Raw genomic sequence first — 11648 nt, 5'->3', positions numbered from 1 at the left:
ATCCATTGTACATACTGTTCCATAGCTATCCTTAGTTTAAGCCTTCTGTGAACCGCTCTGATGACAGACTTCCCTGAGGAACTGCAGAGCTACAGTGCTCAAAGGTCTAGTGTACTCTGGATAAATTCCCCTAATCTGGCTCTTTGAAAGGATCTTGGACAAGCTGCAGTACTGCTCAAGTGGCTGACCCAGAGGACTGGGAAGGCCCAGCTTCTATCCCACCCTACTATGAAGATCTGGGCTGCCCCAATTGGTCTAGGCTACTCAAAACACCACCAATGAGAAGGGATATTAGTCATTGAGAGACTGCTTTGGTCACAGGGAGATTGCCCTGACTTGATATGTCTCAGCCACATCAGGTGACACAATTTAATTTTTTTCACATTAGGGACAATTGAAATTTTATAATATTGCAGGCATCAGGATCAATCTGTTCTTTCTCTCCCTTTGGTATAAATGAATTCCATATTATTAGGCAGATATGATCTTTTCTCCTAGTATCTGAGCCACTAGTTTGAGAAATTACTCCTCATAAAAAAAATGAGAGATTGTGACATTGTGGTAGTACCAGTTCAGGGAATGAAGGATCTGAGACTGGAATAGCCTCTCTCTGCAGTTTTGGGAACCATCTTGTCCTCAGGGAACAGATGACATGATAGCTGATACTTGACAGAGCCACTGTCTCCGCAGTGTGGTGACTATTCAAGAAGATTGAATTTGACTTCATATTTAATTGCCCTCTGTCCCATCTCCACCATAATAATAATTTTTTTTGTTGAGAACTTACTATGTGCCAGATAATATGCTTAGTGCTGGTGTCATAGTAGTCAGCAAAACTGATGAAAATCCCTGTTCTCATGAACAAAGACAAAGAACAAATTTGTATGTAGGATATCACATGGTGATACTTGGAAGAGGGGGAAAAATAAATAGAAATAAATAAAAAATAGAGTTGATGGAATGCTGCAATTTTGATATGGTTGACAGAAAAGGCTCCACTGACAAAAGACCTGAAGAAAGTAAGGGAGAGAACCATGTGGCAGTCTGAGCACAGAGCCTTGTAGGCCAAGAGAACAATATGGGGCCATTACAACTCTGTGGATGATGAGAAAATGCATCTCTACTCATTAGGTTCCTTAGTGTCTCCACCCATTTAGTTCAGACTTGCATGAAAAGAAGCAGCCTTGATGACCAGGTTTTAGCAGGACACTGCTAAGGGTTTCAAATGGTCAAGGCCTTATGAGGACCCAACTGAATGATTTATAAATAGACACCCAATATAAGTGTGGCTATGCAGCAGATTTTCTACATGCTCACTCTGTGACCTTGACCCAGACATTTTTTCTATTGGGACCTCATTTTTTACATCTGGCAAGTGGAGTTATAACTGTTTCTACCATCGAAGTTCTCTGTGAAGATCCTGTAAAATAATGTCTATGAACATTTTGTACAAGTTCCCTGAAAACAGCAAGAATTGTTTCTCCCAGCCTGACAAAGTCCTGGAAGCTAGTCGTTCCACTGAGTCATTAGCTTCTCCTAAGCACCTCAGGAAGCAGAGGACCATACTGAGGCCCCAGCCAGTGAGCAAACTCTGTGCCTTAGCTCAGGTAGGGAAAGGGAGTAGGGACTTCACGTCACATATAATACCTGTGTCCACTTTGGTTTTGTGCATACAAAGGGATCAGATATAGGCTCAACACTATTGGGGTACTGGTTATCCTTCATTATTTTTCTGCTTTTGTGTAAAAAAGTACCACAAATTTAGCAGTTATAAACAACACTCATTTGTTCACTTGTAGTTTCCATGGGTCAAGAGTCTGGGCAAAATTTAACTGAATCCTCTGCTTACAGATGAGATATAGGCTCAGTTGGGTTTTGGGAACTTAGGAGAATTATGTCAACAATTTCCATTTGTGGGCTACTTCAAGTCTCATTAAATGAAACAAAGATCACTTCTCATGATCCTGAAAGTCATTGGCTTTCTGCTAAGCACAGAAAGGAAACAATATCTTTTTAAAAAAATTTCTGGGTATCTTATGCCAATCACTCAGAGGATAAAAAGTATGAGGCTCAGTAGGCAGGAGAGAAAGCATTGTTGAAATAAAAGGCTGAAAGTCAGAGAAAACTGTTAATATCTTGATTTTTAAAAATGCTAAATGGGCTCAGGAAAATGGAATAGGCCAATGACCTTGTAATGTTATGGTGGCCATCAAAAGCTCACCTCCTTGCAATTAACTATTTCTAGAGAGTTTTATATATTAATCATATCAAATCTTCCTTGAAATGATGACCACTCTCATCTATAGGTTATTCCAAAGATCAGGAAAACTGAGAAAGGGGCTCACGTGAGTTACAAAACTACTATAATGTTGATATTAAGCTGGATAGGGACAGCAAGAGAAAAGAACATTGTATAGGAGACCTATAATAAATAAAATATTAACTACATCTGAAGAAAATATTCACTAAGTCTAATTGAGATCCAGCAATGTTTAGCCCCAGGATGCAAGAATGCTTTAGTATCAGGAAATCTGCCAGTGTTACCTGTCACCTGAACTTAGAGAAAAAAGAAAAAAAATCACTATAGATGCAGGAAAAGCATTGAAAGATGTTTAACAGCTATTTGTGATAAAAAGCTTTAGAATTCCTAATAAAGGGATCTGTTTCACCCCTTTCAAGACTATTAAAAACTCACAGCAGATAATATACTTTAATAGAAGACAAAGTTTTAATGTTTCCTTCAAGGTAGAAAGAAAGATGAGGATACTACCATCCCATTCCATGTTACTACAGTAAATCCTAGAAAGAAATTAGAAGTATAAAGATTGTTAAGGGAGAAATGATGTGATCATTTACATAGAAAGACCAAGAGAATTAGAAAAATTGTTAGAATTAATGAGAGCATCCAGCATTTTTGCTAGCTAGAAGTTCAATACCCCAATGTCTGTAGTTTCTTCTATACCATCAATAACCAATTAAAATTATAAAGGCAATAATATGAGGCTGGGTAAATGAAGTGTGGATAATGCTAACAATGGAGACATAGAACAGTTAAAGGAGAAGAACTCTGAACATGAATACATTTCACAATGATAATGCAGAGTGACAAGAATGAGAGGTGTAATTGAACCACATTCTTAGTTACCATTCATGTGTGCCATGTTCTACTCACAGTTCTAATTGCTACACTGTTAATCCTCAATACAACCTTATAAGGTCAATAATAAAACAATCGCTTCTATTAGATATGAAAATGGAGACTCTAAGAGGTCAAACAACTCCCTTGAAGTAACCCAGTTAGTGAGTTGTGAAAATAGGATCCAAATCTAGATGCCCTGACTTCAAAGTCTGTGCTCTTGTCCATCATGCTAGTGTCCAGTGCTATTTTCATGGCAGGGCTATGGGATACCTGCAGAGTGGTAGTGTCCTCAATATTTAACCCTTGTATCAAACTTCACTTAATAGTATGCAAAACATCTTCTCACCCAAGATCTCAAGAGGTTCTCATGAGAAATTTTCAGATGAGCAAAGAGAAACTCAGCAGGTAATGAGCCTGTTCAAGGGAATGAAGGAGCCAGAATGAGTACTCTTCTCTTTAGACTCCCACCTCAACACTTGGACCACTACGCTGAAGCCAGAGCTATTGTGACAAGGCTGGCTAACACTTCTGCCAACCACCTAATGAAAAGCATCTTTTTTTAAAATTAGTATTTTAGATTTCAAAGCAGGATGGGTCAATATTTTGGTAAAATACAACAAAACTAATTTATGGGAAGTATAAAAATACTTACATTGCTTTTAAATTATTTTTATTACTAAGTTTAATAGGTATTTAAAATTGCTATTAAAGGGGGCTGGAGCTGTGGTGTAGCAGGTAAAGCTGACATTAGTAGTACTAACATCCCATATGGGCTCTGGTTTGAGTCCCAGCTGTTCTACTTCTGATCTAGTTCCTGTTAATGTGCCTGAGAATGGAGCAGAGGATGGCTCAAGTGCTTGGGCCTTTGCACTCACCTGGGATGTACAGAAGAATTTCCTGGATCTTGGCTTTGGATCAGCCCAGCTCCAGCTGTTGTAGCCATTTGGGGAGTAAATTACCAGGTGGAAGATTCTCTCTTTCTCTTTCTCTCTCTCTCTCTCTCTCTCTCTCTCTCTCTCTCTCTCTTTCTCTCTCTAACTTTGACTTTAAAATAAATAAATAAGTCTTAAATAATTGTTACTAAGATTTGGAACCATTGTCAGTTACTGTCCTTACCTCACTGCAGACTGGCATGGAGCCATGGACCACCCATTGAGTAGCAACAGTTCTAGGCCTGGGCAACCTTTTGGCCTTCAACCCTTCTTCACCTTCACTCAGAGATCCAGGAAAGGAGCCTCCTGCTTCCTTCAAGAGTTACCTCTGAGATCACCAGATAGCCACCTACTAAGGAGCAAGATTACAGTCAGGATGCAAGGTGGGGTAACAAAGAGGGCTTGGGGCCCCAAGACTTAGCAGATGACTTGGCCCCTGTCCTGAGTGTGCTGTGTTGGGGGCCCTTGTTCAGAGTACAAGGATTGGGGAAATGGAAACCACCTGGAGTGACTAGAAGAAGCGAGAGTCAGAGGAAAGTGGATTCCTGGTAAATCATAGTGAGAGGAAACATAAAAGAATAGGGATGCATTGCCAGGACTCTGAATCCAAGCATTTGAACTAGGGCTCATTGGCTGGCAGCTGTTCGAAGGGTTTCTCAGAGAAATTATGTGAACTTTTTGCCTAGTGTTGTGCTTTCCAGTGCAAATTTCTTTCAGATGAGCACATGAATTTGCTCTGGGCTCTCCTTAAGCAAGATCTGCACACTGGGGACGGATTTGGGGCAGGGCCTGCTTCAGGGGTGTGCAAGTACTGCAGTCACACGAGACTCTGTCACACACAGGACCTCATGCTGAGATTAATGCACAGTCCTGTTGTTTTCTTGAGATTTTATTAATTTTGAAGAAGGGGCCTGCTAGTCCTGATTTGGGGTTTGTGTCCAACAGGACAACCTAGCAAGTGCTACCTTGGGAAGCACTGGGTGAGGGACACTCAGGCTGGATTTTCTCCTTTAGGACAGAACAAAATTGAGAAATCCCCTTTGGAGCAGAAGAGAAGTTGGCAGTCACTGTGACTCACATATTTCTCCATGTAAGTCAGACAGCACCAATTCTACTGGGTGGGGGCTAAAACCGTGTTGAGAATACCTAATGAAATGTTAAGTTCTGCTGCGTTCCCAAGCTCAAATGAATCAAGCGCTGTGGTCTTGCTCTCCCTTCGTGAGATTCCAATGATCTCAGGAGAAGGATTAATTATAGATAGTTGTAATTAGATAGTTGCTTTGCATGCATTATGTCTTTTAATTCTCACACCTCTTTAAGGGAAACATCATCAGTCCCTTTTTAAATAAAGAAACTGAGGTAAGAAAGAGGTAAGTGGTTTGTTTTGAAGCCGATTCTGCGACAGACTGTACCCCTCACTTACATGGTGGCAGAAGTGCCTCCTCTTATTGGCACCAGCATCTGAGCAGTGACCATGTGAGAAAGGTGCTATGTGGACTCTAGCCTTTGAGGAGTCCGCCCCTCTGCAACTGAGAAAAGTTGGGTTTTATGGGATGGGGATGATTTCCACGGGTTCACCCAACACATGTTCTCTCAGCATGGTCAACTGCCCTCTGCTAAGTGGATCAGCTTAGTGCCCTCAGCTCTGCCTTGCCCCCTGAATCCACCCCTTTTTTCTCCTCAGGAAGAACTATGCATTTGTTCGTTTTTTTGACAGGCATAGTGGACAGTGAGAGAGAGAGAGACAGAGAGAAAGGTCTTCCTTTTCCGCTGGTTCACCCCCCAATGGCTGCCGCGGCTGGCACTACGCCGATCCGAAGCCAGGAGCCAGGTGCTTCTCCTGGTCTCCCGTGCAGGTGCAGGGCCCAAGGACCTGGGCCATCCTCCACTGCACTCCCGGGCCACAGCAGAGAGCTGGCCTGGAAGAGGAGCAACTGGGACAGAATCCGGCGCCCCAACCGGGACTAGAACCCGGGGTGCCGGCACCACAGGCAGAGGATTAGCCTAGTGAGCCGCAGTACCAGCCTGCATTTGTTCATTTTTAAAAATCTCTGAAATATCAACAATATCATGTGCAAAATTAATTTATTTGAAAGATAGTAAGAGAGAAAGACAAAGAGATACACAGAGAGAAAGAGAGATAGAGAAATGAGAGATAGATGTAGATAGAAAGTTCTCATCTGCTGGTTTACTCCTCAAATGCCTGCAGTGGCTAGAGCTGGGGAAGGCTAAAACCAGTAGCCCAAAACTTCTTCTAGGCCTCCCACATGGGTTGCAGAATTGCAAGTACTTGAGCTATCACTGCTGAGTTTCCAGAGTGTGCATTAGTAGAATACTGGAATCAGGAGCAGGATTGGGAATCAAACCCTGGCACCCCAATATAAGTTCTTGTATCTCAAATGGCATTTTAAATGCTAAGCCAAACACTAGCCACAAGAGCCATACATTTAATCTTGTGCTTCTGGATCTCTGTGAGATCTTGTGACTGAACTGCTGCCAGGCAGGTCTTCCATTGGACAATAGTGTTTACAGTGTGGGTGGAAGGCAATTTAGAAGGAGCCACAGACCGAGAGAGGGGCAACCAATTGTTCAGACATGTACTCTGATGTCCTCAAGAAATGGAGTTGTGCAGAATTGTGTAAGTGTGTTACTTCCGTTTGGACAGGGGATTTGTCATCTCCTCTCTAATCACCTAGAGCAACATTCTGAACTAATGATAACAACTAAATCTAGGACCTAAGAGTAATCAGCCTTTAAATGTCAGTGGATGTGGAGGAAATCAAGTAAATCCACAAATAGGTTCTACCATGCCTTTTGGTAATTTGTTCAAAATCCCCCTCCCTGCAATTTCACATTCACTGAAGCATTTGCTTTTTATTGGCCCCTTATGTTGCTCTCTCTTCTTCCCACCTGGACTTTCCCTGCCAGTTATCTCTTCTCTCCAACATCTTTAATCTCTTCCTCCATCCACCCTGCTCTTTCTCTGATGCTTATAACTATTTTTATGTACTCTATCCTACCACACACACACACACAAACACACACACATGCACACACACACTTAAATTCCTTGTAAACCTTGTCTCTCTCTGTCTCATGATGGTTGCAATTTTTGCAAATGTAAGTCTATATGTGACACTTCTCTTCCATTTTGCAACTTCCTAATGACTGCCTCATTGCCAACACATCAAGCCTCATTCTCCTGTAACTACTGGAATATATTCAGCCTCATGTTTAAGTTCCTCCTAGAATCACTTTTTTTTCTTTAGTTCTTATTGTCCAGCAAGCTGCCTGTTTTCATGCTTGTGTAGCACGGTTCCATGCTTTTCTGCTCATTTATAAACTTCTGTCCCAAGCCTCTGCTCTTCTTCTCTTGTATACACTTCCTTATTGCAGCTTTGAAACACAAGCAGATCTGATCATCACATTAGGTATTGTCAATATGGTGTAACCCCCCCCCATCCAACACAATGCTCCTCACCTTCATAGTCATATGTGGAGACTCTTGAGAATTTCCGCTTGTATATGCCACAAGCTTTTGCTGAACAGAATTCATTGCTACCTCCTCTTTGCCCTACTGTGTCCCCCAAGAACCAAATATATTTCATGGCAATTTTTTGGTCCTGTGTCTTTCTCTACCTTTGGGTTTTGAGCTCTGTGGAGTTAGGATCATGTCTTAGTCCTCTTTGTATTCCCATAGAAGATGTTCAGGCAAGTTTACTGAATGGAATTGCACCTTCATGCAAGCTTTCTCCAACATCAAGTGTATTGTGTTTGGATTCCTGTATCAAATACAAGATTTCTGCAAATAGTTTATGCAAAATGCATATTATGAAAAAGCTATGCCTGAATTTAAAAAGTTTTGCGTAAAAAACTTTCTTTTAATTCATTTTTTCCATAAACATTTTTAAAGTGCTGTAGTTTAGGCATTTGTGAAAATGTTTATCTTCCCAGGTGGACTAGAAGCCACATGGTCAATATTACCTGTATTTCTCTGCCACAGCACATAGTAAGTCTGAAGTAGTGTGTATTGAATGAAGGAAGTGTAAGACAAGCTGAATAATGGAATCTTTGCACATTAAGGTGTGTTTGGAGAAAATCTACAAAGTCACCTGGAGCCTAAGTCACCACAGAGTTATGGATGGTAAAAAGCAGAGGGGAAGGAAGATAGAATTTATTTTGGCGTCAAATTTTTTTTTTTGAACTCCAAGCATAGTTTTCTTATGGAATGTATTCTCCGCAAACTATTTGAAGATCCCTTGGAGTAGTGAGGGAGAAGGCAATGAAGTGAGCCAGGGAAGGGAGAAGGCCAATGATCCTCTTTTTTTAAAAAAAAGATTTATTTATTTATTTAAAAGTCAGAGTTACACAGAGAGAGAAGGGGAGGCAGCGAGAGAGAGAGAGAGAGAGAGAGAGAGAGAGAGGTCTTCCATCCGCTGGTTCACTCCCCCAATTGGCTGCAAGGGCTGGAGCTGTGTGGGTCTGAAGCCAGGAGCCAGGAGTTTCTTCCGGGTCTCCCATGTGGATGCAGGGACCCAAGGATTTGTGCCACCTTCTACTGCTTTCCCAGGCCATGGCAGAGAGCTGGATCGGAAGTGGAGCAGCTGGTACTTGAACCTGTGCCCATATGGGATGCCGGCTCTGCAGGCAGTGGTTTTACCTGCCACACCACAGTGCCGGCCCAGGCAATAATCCTCTTAAGGTGTGAGCTAGTAACTGAGTAGATGGGAAGAGAGGGCAATAACTGGGACATTGAAAGAAGATGTGAATGGATGGATTACTAGTCAGTTCATTTGATGAATAAGTGAGAGCATGATGGGATGAATAAGCAAGTGAACACATCCTTTTTTCTTGCCCTATGAGGGTGGTCTTGTTTAGTTTACTGGATTGCTCGGTCCCTTGTCAGGAGTCTCATGCAGAACTTACGAGTCTCTGCTTCTTCAGGTTTTAAACTGCAGCTGACTTAGGCTGCCTGTAATGATGTGCTGTCAAATTTCTTTATCTATCTATCTATCTATCTATCTATCTATCTATCTATCATCTATCTATCTAATCTATCTCTATCTAAATTGCTCCCAAAGCAGTACCACTAGAAAACTCAATTAATTACTAAGATTCCTGATCATTTATCAAGTGGCAATTGTTGCTTGTAATCTTTAAAGGGAGTGAAATTAAAAGAATTAAGAAACAATTATGTCTGGCAGAAACAATCACCTTCCCCAAATCTAATCACCTTCTGATGCAAAGCTTCATGCTGAGGTGGCTGTGGTGAGGGGAGAGGAGGGTTTTGGAGGTTCCTGTTGCTGGTCTAGGGGAAAACAGTTGTGACTAGCAGCATGGTTTGGCAGACAGAAGTCCCTTGTTATGGCTCAGGAAATACGGCTGTGCTCTGACGCATTGCTGGGTGAAACAGAGCTATTACTTGTAGGGATAGAAGTTACTGTGCTTCCCCCAGGGAGGTCCAGCTTGCTGAAGAGCTGAAACTCCTCAAACATCCTCCTTTATTTAATCACAGTGCAGAGAAAGAGGCTTGACATGGGGCAGTTGGGGATGGACAGAAGTTATAGCACCACGCCCATCGGGCTCCAGACTTGGTCCATTTCCCATGTTTTCAGCATGCCATGAAGACTAACTAATACACACTGTGCTCCAACTTTTCTGTTCCTTTTCATTTCAGGCCTGAAACAAGGGTTTCGAGCCTCACAGTGGCTGGTACTCACTCAGATCTGTGAGGTCCTAAAAACGTTTCTTTGGGCAGATAACCACAAAGGGCTTGGGTTAACCCTGAGGCTTGCTCCTTGTAATATGCACACAGAGTATTCTGAGTGGTATTCCCATGGTGGAAAGAGAGGGTCATTGCATGGGGAAGTATTCAGCAGAGTACATGTGAGAATAAGATCTCTTGCCTTCCAGGCAGTACTTTTAGTATGTCACAAGCCTGGGCGGTGCTCACAGGCACTTCTCTAATAAATAGTCAGCATGTGCTCTATTTGTACATTTTTTTTGACAGGTAAAGTTATAGACAGTGAGAGAGAGAGAGAGAGAGAGAGAGAGAGAGAGAGACAGACAGAGAGAAAAGTCTTCCTTCCGTTGGTTTACTCCTCAAATGGCTGCCATGGCCAGTTGTGCCAACCCAAAGCCAGGAGCCAGGTGCTTCCTCCTGGTCTCCCATGCGGGTGCAGGGGCCCAAGCACTCGGGCCATCCTCCACCGCCCTCCTGGGCCACAGCAGAGAGCTGGACTGGAAGAGGAGCAACCGGGAGTAGAACCTAATGCCTACATGGGATGCCAGCGCCGCAGGCGGAAGATCAACTAAGTGAGCCACAGCGCTGGCCCGCCACTATTTGTACATCTTTAAGGAACAAGTTTTAGGACCCATGTTCAGTAGTATTTGAGGTCTTCATGGAATCCCTGGAAGAAGGGGTCTTGGAAACTATACAGGCTGGTGCCATTAGCAAGAGCACCACTTGGACAGCAAGATACATTGAGTTCATGTGTACCTTGCTGGGCAACTTCGATGCCATCATTTCTCCCAGCATCTTAATCTTAGTAAATATGCAATCCTTAGCTTTCTCAGCTTCCCTGTTTCACTGTCCCTGTGAGGCTGGCATAGAGCAGTGGTTCTCAAACTCTTTCAAGCACAAATCTCCCTTAGAGCTTGTTAAAACACAGGTTGTTGGGCTCACTGCCTGGGGGTTCTGAGTCACCAGGTCTTGTGTTTCTAACAAGTTTCTAGACGATGCTGATGTTATGACCTCAGCATCCCACTGAGAACTATTTGACTAGATGGTAGCAAAATGTGTGTGACTGGGTACAAAGCAGTGCCCTTCTTCCTCATCAGCTTGTCTGAACAACCCTCGGATCTGGGGAGCATCTACCCCTTTCAGGGGTGGGAAAGTATGTTCATGCAAGCACCCGGACTTGCCCAGAGCCCTGTAACCAGAGAACAGTGTAGCCAGGATCTGAAGCCAGGTTTTGTTCTCTAGCCCTTGCTCTATTTCTCCCACATCCCACATCCCGAAGGAATTACTGGCATCCTTTCAACTCCCACATTTGCTACTCTGATTCCTACTGCTGCAAAGATATCAAGAGCTATCATGTTTATCCTGTATATAGCTTCCTACGTGCCAGGCCCTGTACTCAGAGCGTTACAGGTATTATAACATTTGATTTCCATAACAACTCTAGGAAGTTGGTGTGCTGTTATTATTTTCTCTTTTTTTATTTTATTTTTTGACAGGCAGAGTGGATAGTAAGAGAGAGAGACAGAGAGAAAGGTCTTCCTTTGCCGTTGGTTCACCCTCCAATGGCCGCCGTGGCTGGCGCGCTGCGGCCAGCACACTGCGCTGATCCGATGGCAGGAGCCAGGTGCTTCTCCTGGTCTCCCATGGGGTGGAGGGCCCAAGGACTTGGGCCATCCTCCACTGCACTCCCTGGCCACAGCAGAGAGCTGGCCTGGAAGAGGGGCAACCGGGACAAGCATATAGGGGTATAAAATGGCCATCTCAAGCTGCAGGGTCACAAGACCTACCGTATGACCTGCCATCTCTCTCCTGAGAATTTACCCAAGGGAAATGA

Source organism: Lepus europaeus, chromosome X (genome assembly GCF_033115175.1).
Source record: "Lepus europaeus isolate LE1 chromosome X, mLepTim1.pri, whole genome shotgun sequence".
Classification (NCBI taxonomy): Eukaryota; Metazoa; Chordata; class Mammalia; order Lagomorpha; family Leporidae; genus Lepus; species Lepus europaeus.
This window is presented reverse-complemented; position numbering follows the sequence as displayed.